Source organism: Palaemon carinicauda, chromosome 37 (genome assembly GCF_036898095.1).
Source record: "Palaemon carinicauda isolate YSFRI2023 chromosome 37, ASM3689809v2, whole genome shotgun sequence".
NCBI classification, from domain to species: domain Eukaryota; kingdom Metazoa; phylum Arthropoda; class Malacostraca; order Decapoda; family Palaemonidae; genus Palaemon; species Palaemon carinicauda.
The window spans coordinates 63,692,132-63,700,569 of NC_090761.1; the positions used below are offsets into that span (position 1 = coordinate 63,692,132).

The 8,438-nt window shown below is 53.9% G+C and overlaps 1 pseudogene; it reads right to left on the minus strand.

Annotated features, from left to right (window-relative positions):
• Window positions 1-5,198: 5,198 nt before the first annotated feature.
• LOC137629872 (5S ribosomal RNA) lies at window positions 5,199-5,317 on the minus strand (annotated as a pseudogene).
• Window positions 5,318-8,438: the final 3,121 nt, after the last annotated feature.

Below are 8,438 nucleotides of genomic sequence, written 5' to 3' on the forward strand. Positions count from 1 at the left end.
TTAAGATTGAGCGGTAGCCTTTCACTGCCGAGACCGAGAGAAGCTTTTCCTCCCAGAAAAACATCAATATTACTGGAATAGTGGCTTTGAGGGGAGGGATATCCCTTTCACGACATCAACCACAGAAGACAATCCACTTAGTCTGGTAGACTAAGGATGAGAATCTTCGTAGGTATCCAGACATCCTTCTCGCATCCTGTTGTGAAAAGCCTCTCTACGAGAGGAGGTGCTGGATAGTCTCCAGCCGTGAAGACGAAGAGAAGCTACTGCCTTGTGGTAGATGTTGGCGTATGATTGTCTGAGTAGATCGTGTCGTGGAGGAAGTTCTCTTGGGAGCTCCGTCTAGGACTACAGAAAGTCCGGGAACTACTCTGCATGCTGCCATAGCGGAGCTATGAGCGTCATGAAGAGGTTGTTGCATGCTATGGTCTTGTTGAGCATCCTTCGCATCAGACTGAACAGGGAAATGTGTACACATCGATGTTGCCTCACCATTGTTGGAATGCATCTTGCCAGAGAGCCTGATGATCCAGAACTGGGGAACAGTAGAGCGGAAGCCTGAAGTTCTGGGACGTTGTGAACAGATCCATAGTCAAGGAACCCCACAAAGCCAGGACTTTGTTGGCTGTCAGATGATTCAAAGACCATTTGGAGCCCACTATCCGAGTTGCTCTGCTCAAATTCTCCGCGAGCACATTCCTCTTTCCTGGAATGAAGTGAGCTGATAGGAACATCTTAACATCTCCACTGCTAGATGGCATAGGGGCTGCAAAGAGGTACCGCCTTGTTTGTTTCCATAAGCCATTACTGTAGTGTTCTCGCTCATCAGTATCACAGAGTGACCAGCAAAGAATTGTTGGAGGGAAGCACCGATCACAAGCAGGAGAATGGCCAGAAGATTGTCGGTCTCTGGACCTGGAGCACTGCCTGACGGAGGGTGAGGGTGAACGTCTAGACAAGCGCAAAGGACTATGGTCCCTGGAGGACGAAGAGATCCTAAGTTGGTGTGAAGTCTCTGTCAGCAAAAGGTCGGCGTTGGAGTGGCGAGCAGGAGTACTGGTCTCGTCCGAGTGTAGGACTAGCAGGAGCAGGTAAAGGTGAAAAATGGACCTTGCAGACAGCAATAGCATCAATCACCACACCCGCTGGAGAAAGGCCTTTCACTTCGGAGGACCCCGGAGAAGGATACTGCCAAGACGTCCTTAAAAGGCCTGCAACACTGAGTGATGGCCAAGCCTGCAAAAGATCAGAAAGCGAGGACTCTCCTGAGGGCGGGGGCAAAGTTGCTTCTTTAGGGGAAGCAGCTATGTCCCCAGATCCCCAGTTGCTCTGGAGTTTGCTGGTCTACGCTCCTATTCGACTGCCCCTCGGGAGTTCGAGCGAGCAGGAGCTTCGGAAAGAAACCGGGGGTCAAGGAAGATGCCTGAGGTTTATTCGCCCTTGAAGACCCTGAAGGCAAAGAATCCCTCCTGGGCTTTTTCTTGTGCCAATGCCCAAATACCTCCCACTGGGAGGCAGACCACTCCCTACACTCCTCATAGGTGTTACCTTGCTCACAACGGCGTCCTCTCCAGGTCGGACACAACGAATGGGGGTGCGTCTCGACAGAGGACATCAAGGTCCTGCAAGGCCTGGAAAAGTCTGCATGAGGATGCAGAAGAAGGAACAAACACACCTGAAAGAGAATAAGTCTGAAAAAAAGGGTCTAAAGTCTTTTGAGGGAGCAGAGATTGGACAAGTCCGTTCTCCTCAAAGCCAAATGAAAAATTGCCTCGGATACAACATTGGTTTGTGAGGGGGTAGATGGCAACCTCCCTACCCTCCCCTCCCTGCTAACTAGCAGGTTGGGGAGTTTGCCACCTTGCCAAAGTTTTGATGATGGCTAGTCTTCCAACTTCTCCGAAAGATAATCCCTAATAAACAGCGTCGGTGTCGGAACAAAGAAATCTTACTATAGCTAAATTACTTTCACAGTCCCACAGGAATACCATCCCCATATCAGATGTTTGGACATAGTATGTAGTTTGTTCGGATTGAAGTAACGGATCGATTTTGGATCTATTTTTTCCCAATTATATCTACTGTTTCTGGAGGTTAACAAATAGTAAGCAGGTGCATTATCATAAAGTATTATAGAATGTCATTATAAGGCAATTTAGAAGTGTTTCTGGCATGTAATTGATTATAGGACACGTTTCTATCACTGACGTTTTCTGTCAGAAGAAATGGTAAAGTTGTGCGGTGAAAATTAAAAATAATGTTCTTAAAAGTGAGTTTTATCAGCCACGATACCTGGATAAAACTATAAAAATATGACATTCGAAGATAATTTGTATTTTTCCTAACCATACAAACCTTAGCTATTTAGATTGGGTTTACCTTTTAGCGCAGCTGAAATGGCGAGCCATTAGAATTTAACGAGGGTGTATTACCCCCGCGCTAGTTAGCGGGGGGTAGGGGAGTGGTAGCTAGCTACCCCTCCCCCCCTCACACACAGATGAATGCTCACTTTCACTTAGAGGTAGGACTTGTCTTGGGGGACAGGGCTGGCGGGTAAATATGTGTAAATAGCTAAGGTTTGTATGGTTAGGAAAAATACAAATTATCTTCGAATTTGTCATTTGTTCCATAACCGAAATACAAACCATGCTATTTACATTGGGTGACTTACCCATTAGGTAGGGTGGAAAGTCCCCAGCCATACTGGCTTTGGCTTTACCCGGGGACTCAGAATCCGAGTGAGTCGCACTCGAGAAAAGGAGTCCCTGCACCTCACAAGTTCCTTGCTCCGCAAGGAACCGTGTGGCCTACTAAGCTTGTGTGTGAAGGAAGAAGTGTGACCCGTCCTAGGCAGTTGACCTGGAGTTCCAGAAGGAACTCTGGGTTAGGACGTTCCCAATACCACCTCGTCAGGGTATGGGGGACGCGACAGTATTGACTCAATACTCGGAACACAAGGAAGCATGGTTTACCTGCAGAGGTTCGAGGTCAGCTATGCAGAGACCAGGATGCTGCTTCCCTGTAGAGGGGATGATGAAGAAAGAAATAAGGGCCAGACATAATTCTTTCGTTCATGCAGACTAAAACCTGATATCAATGGCCTCGACCTTCTGCTACCTGTCCAAAAAGGAGCCTGAGGTTAGACCAGCTGTTGTGTAGCCACCACAGAGCGATAGAAAACGTATCGAGACTCCTGTGGGTCACGCCCTGCAGGAAGCGGGATGCGAAGGTCATTAGACGCTTCCAGACTCCAGCTTGTAGCACCTGCGTCACAGAGTAGTATTACTCGAAGGCGAGGGACGTTGCGATGTATCCAACATCGTGCTGTAGGGCGACGTGACGGGGGAGGGTCTGGAGACAGGTCGAGATGAATGTCCTTGAGTCCGGGCTGAAGAGGTATACTGGTGACTCTCCCCCGTGTCCTCCTTGTGCTCCCAAATCGGCTGCAACTGAGGACAAACTGCAGCTGTTCCCAAAGCTAACCTCTCGATTCCTTTACTGGCAAGAAAGAGAAGGTCTTGGGACATCAGATACAGAATGGAGACTCGAAATCTTGAAGGAATTGGACCGAAGGGCCGGGACCCCAAGATTCTGAGTCTAGCCAACAACTCAGGAGCGAACCTGAATGTTGCCTTCCCCTCTTCCTTAGAAAGGGCGGAGTCGTACGAGACCAAGAAAATTGCTTACACACTGGCCGTGGCCAGAGTGAGCAGGAGACCCAAGGCGGAATACAATCCGAGGACTTTCGTAAAGGGTCTTGAGAAGATCTCTTAAAGGACTAAAAGTCCGAGCCATGCTCCAAGTTGGAGGTCTTCCTCCGACTAGGGCAGGGACGATCGTAGCTTCGCATGAGCGAGGAAAGATCCAGCGGGCAGGAAAAAGTTATTCCTTTAAGCCTGAAGGTCAGGGAAAGGCTGAGCGACAGGCTTCATTGCCGAGAGCGGAAAGGAGTTTCCTCCCGCCGAAAGGCAATAAGACCGTTATTGCTGGAGAAGAGGCCTCAAGGGAAGAGGTATATCTCCCACGGCACCAACCACCGAAGACTCTTCACTTTGCCTGGAAGACCCCTGCGGATGACTATCGCAGATGACGCGACCTCCGTACCGCGACTGTAGCGGGTTGTCTCTTCTTGAGGAGGAGGCGTAGTGTCTCCAGGCATGAAGCCGAAACGACGCCCCGGTTCGGGAGAGATGTCGCAGCGTGGTTGTTTGAGTAGTCTGCGCCGTGGGAGAAGCTCTCCCGGGAGTTCCGTCAGGGGAAGCAGAGGGTCCAGAAACCGTTCTGCGCATAGTCCCAGTGGAGCTCTCCCATTGAAAGGTTGAAAGACAACCTGGTCTTGTTGAGACCCATTGTCCACAGACAAAAAGGAGGGAAGACGCAGGCGTCGAAGTTGTCCCACCATCACCGGAATGCATCTTGCCAGAGTCTCAGGTCTGAGACTGGGGGGAAGAACAGCGGAAGCTTGAGGTTCCAAGCTGTCGCGATCAGGTCCCCCAGACCAGGACTTGCTGGTTACTCAAGGTCAAAGACCCCCAGGTACACTCTTTCTACGAGGCTCTGCTCGGATAGTCGGAGAGAACATTCCTCTGCCTGGAATGAGAGAGCCGATGGTGGTATTGAGATAATCTTAATCATCCCGGTATCTCTACTGCAAGATGTGAAGGTGTGAAAAAGCGTCCCCTGCTGGTTAGAACACGCCAGAATCATGAAGTCGACGCTCACGGGGCTACTCGGCAGGAGCTGTAGGATCTGTAGAGGGGCCAGACTACGGCCCCTAAGCCTGCCTGAATGATGGAGAGGTATCCTTCAGGTCTTGACCATAGGCCTGGACCGGAACATGCCCCCCCCCCCATTCCTTTGACGAGTCCGAGAACAGCATCAAGAATGTGGGGAAAGGACGAGAATATCCACTACCATCAAGAGGTTCCATAGGTCATCACCCATTGCAGGTCTAATAGTTCCGCTGGTCCCATAGGGGCCAGGAAGTCCGGTTAAACGTTGCCTGAAACCACCGGAACTTGGACCGCCCCACATGGAACTTATCCTGAGGCGACCGTTCGGACTATAGAAGGGTCAATGAGGAAAGGAGAACTAGGAAACGTTCCAAGGTAGGGCTGAAAGCTCTGCTTGACTGAGAACAGGTACTGCGACTCTCCTCAGTCTTGCCGCAGTCAACTGAAAGGAAGGCTCGGAGGATGTGGCAACAGAATCTGGCGTCCCCAGGTGGTCACCCATCCAAGTACCGACCAGAACCGACGTTGCTTAACCTCGCTGGACGGACGAGAAGCGGGGTTTCCAACGTGGTAAGGCTGTTGACTCAATATCATGGCCAGATACTCCAGATGTTGAGGCAGAAGAGAAGGCTCCAAGCAAAGTACCATGAACCCACACTCATGGTAAGCATCCGGAAGCTTGTCCCGGCGCTGAAGAAGGTCGAACCCGAGCCTACCGGAGTTGACCAGCCCTCCAAAAAGCAGAGGAGGCAGAAGCCTGCACCTGAGCGGTCATGAGGAAAGCAGGGAGAGTTCTCTGGGGAAAAAACCTGCTATGCCACGGCGGGATAGCCACACTGCATCATAAGCAGGAATACTTGCAGTCTAGGCTGAATTCGACGAGCTCCCTGGAAGATGGATGGAATGGAAACTGAAAGTACCCATCTTTCCGAACCAGGGTTTAAGGAGTCCTGTCGCCTCGTTACCAGTCTGATCGATTCTGCTGTTCTACGCTGGCCGAAGTTTGTTCGACAAACTTGATCAGGGCTGAGAGGTCGAACTCCCCCCTCAGATCCTTCCCAACAAGAAAGGATCGACTGAAGAGGCCGGGGGTGAAGCCGTCGATGATCCTATGGAGGACCTTCGCCTAAGGTATGGATCATTCTGCCCAACCGGGCAACTCTTGCCGACGCTATGGCATAGAGGTTCAGAGACACTGAATTCGCTGACAGAGACGGCAGGCGCGATATCCTTGGCTGATCACAGAGATTGTGCGGGAATGGGCATCGGGAAGCTGTCATCCGGATGAGTAACCTAAAGCATCCTCCCAGCGAGAATCCTGCAATCCTAGAGTTCTTGAACTCTGCCGCTCCTTCTAGGACTATGCCCCCCCAGGGGGAGCCTCCCGTGCCATCTGTTCCTGACAGGAAGAAACTGCAATTGGACACCTTGTCCCAGTTGTCGTAGCCGATAACTTAGGCCGACGTGGTTGAAAGAAAAGGGCGCTGGGGCCCTGCAGAGTCTGGAACAAAGCGCCTTGGAGGAGTGAAAACGGAAGTCGATTTCCTCCGCACAGCCGCTGTCTAAGTCTCTGTCCTTGGGCATAAACAAACTCTTCTCAAGGATGGAAGGGTGTCTGAGGTCGTTGACCTCCACAGATGAGACACCCGAAGGAAGCCCTCAGTCAGCACGTCTAGATGGTACAACATCGAGCTTGTCCGCAAGTTAGATACTTAACGACGAAAGGCCAAGGTGCCTGAGCTCGAGAGGAGGAAAGTACCCATAATCTTCCTGTAGTTCCTTGAACCAAACCTCGGGCCATAACCGAGGAGGGAAAGGACCTGGTAAGCCCTCAGAGGAAGGGGTAAGCAGTCACCCCTTGTCCGATGGAGAAATCTCGAACGGAAAGCCCCCCCGGCAAAAATCCTTCCAGGGAATGACGGGGAAGGGCTAACCCAGGTTCTGGAAAGAGGAGTGTTGCTCAGACCTCCCTGAAGTTTCTTCTTATGCAAGTGCCATGCTCTGCGTTTACGGGGTGAGGCCGTGTTCTGGAAATACGCTCCAGAAGAACTCGCCAGGCTGGCCATGCTGCGAAAACCCCAATGGGAATCGTGGTCGCATTTGCCCTGGAGCTCGCGCGATGGTAATTCAAAGATTTGCGCGTGGGCGAACGTGGAAGCGCCCATGCGCTGTCACGCAGGAACGCAAACGAAGGTGAGCGAAGGAGCGCAGAAGGAGGGCGAGCGTGGTAGGAAGGGCGAGAGCTGGTGGTCGGCGAGCGATAACCCACAGACGAGCAATGGATACTGCAAGAATTAAGCCGACGTTTGTGCGAAGAAACACTTTAGGTTCGAGCGATGGAACACCGTCCGTCCGCGCGATGGAACACCGTCCGTCCGCGCGATGGAACACCGTCCGTCCGCGCGATGGAACACCGTCCGTCCGCGCGATGGAACACCGTCCGTCCGCGCGATGGAACACCGTCCGTCCGCGCGATGGAACACCGTCCGTCCGCGCGATGGAACACCGTCCGTCCGCGCGATGGAACACCGTCCGTCCGCGCGATGGAACACCGTCGGTTCGCGCGCGGGCGAACATTGGAGAGCATGGGCGCGGACGCCCATGAGCGTAGACGTGCAGGCACGTGGGCGTGTGGGCGCGCAGGCGCACAGGCAAACGGTCGCGAGGGTAGGCAGGTGAATGAGCGCGAGTCCGAGGCGGCGAACGCAAGCGTTAGCGCGATGGCGAGGAAACGCGCTGCCGCGTGGGCGAGGAAGACCGCTGGCGATATGGATCAACAGGCGATCAGCGGTGCTAACGTGCAGGTTGGCAATGGCACGTTGTGGCATGTCGACGCGATGGCGAGCAGCATGCGCAGGTGGGCGGTCGCGCGATGGCGAGCAGCATGCGCAGGTGGGCGGTCGCGCGATGGCGAGCAGCATGCGCAGGTGGGCGGTCGCGCGATGGCGAGCAGCATGCGCAGGTGGGCGGTCGCGCGATGGCGAGCAGCATGCGCAGGTGGGCGGTCGCGCGATGGCGAGCAGCATGCGCAGGTGGGCGGTCGCGCGATGGCGAGCAGCATGCGCAGGTGGGCGGTCGCGCGCAGGTGGGCGGTCGCGCGCAGGTGGGCGGTCGCGCGCAGGTGGGCGGTCGCGCGCAGGTGGGCGGTCGCGCGATGGCGAGCCTCATGCGCAGGTGGGCGGTCGCGCGATGGCGAGCAGCATCCGCAGGTGGGCAATCGCGCGATGGCGAGCAGCATCTGCAGGTGGGCGATAGCTGGCGAACCATGTTCCTTCAGAAGTGTTGGAGAACGTTGGCATGCCGGCTGTAACACAAGCGGGCGATCCGGAGATCGCCGAGAGACAGGTGATCGCTGGCGAGCTGATGATTGCTGGCGAGCTGATGATCGCTAACAAGCAGAAGGCAACGCATGGAAGCCTGCGCATAGAAGAAGAGTCCTTGACCCAGACCTGAACCGAAGTTCTAGATCCCGAGGGCGAACGTGGGCGCACAGGGCGCGGAACAGGAACCAACAGGAACAGCAGGGATGATCATCATGAGAGCGCTGACGAACAGGAGAGCGCTGATGAGCAGGAGAGCGCCTGTGCGCTAACACTGAGCAGGAGCAGGAGAGAACATAGCAGAAGGGCACGCAGGGGAACCCTGACACGCAAGGGAAGAACCCCCGTGGGAGGCAACCCTTTGCCCCGAAGGGATCGTTGTCCG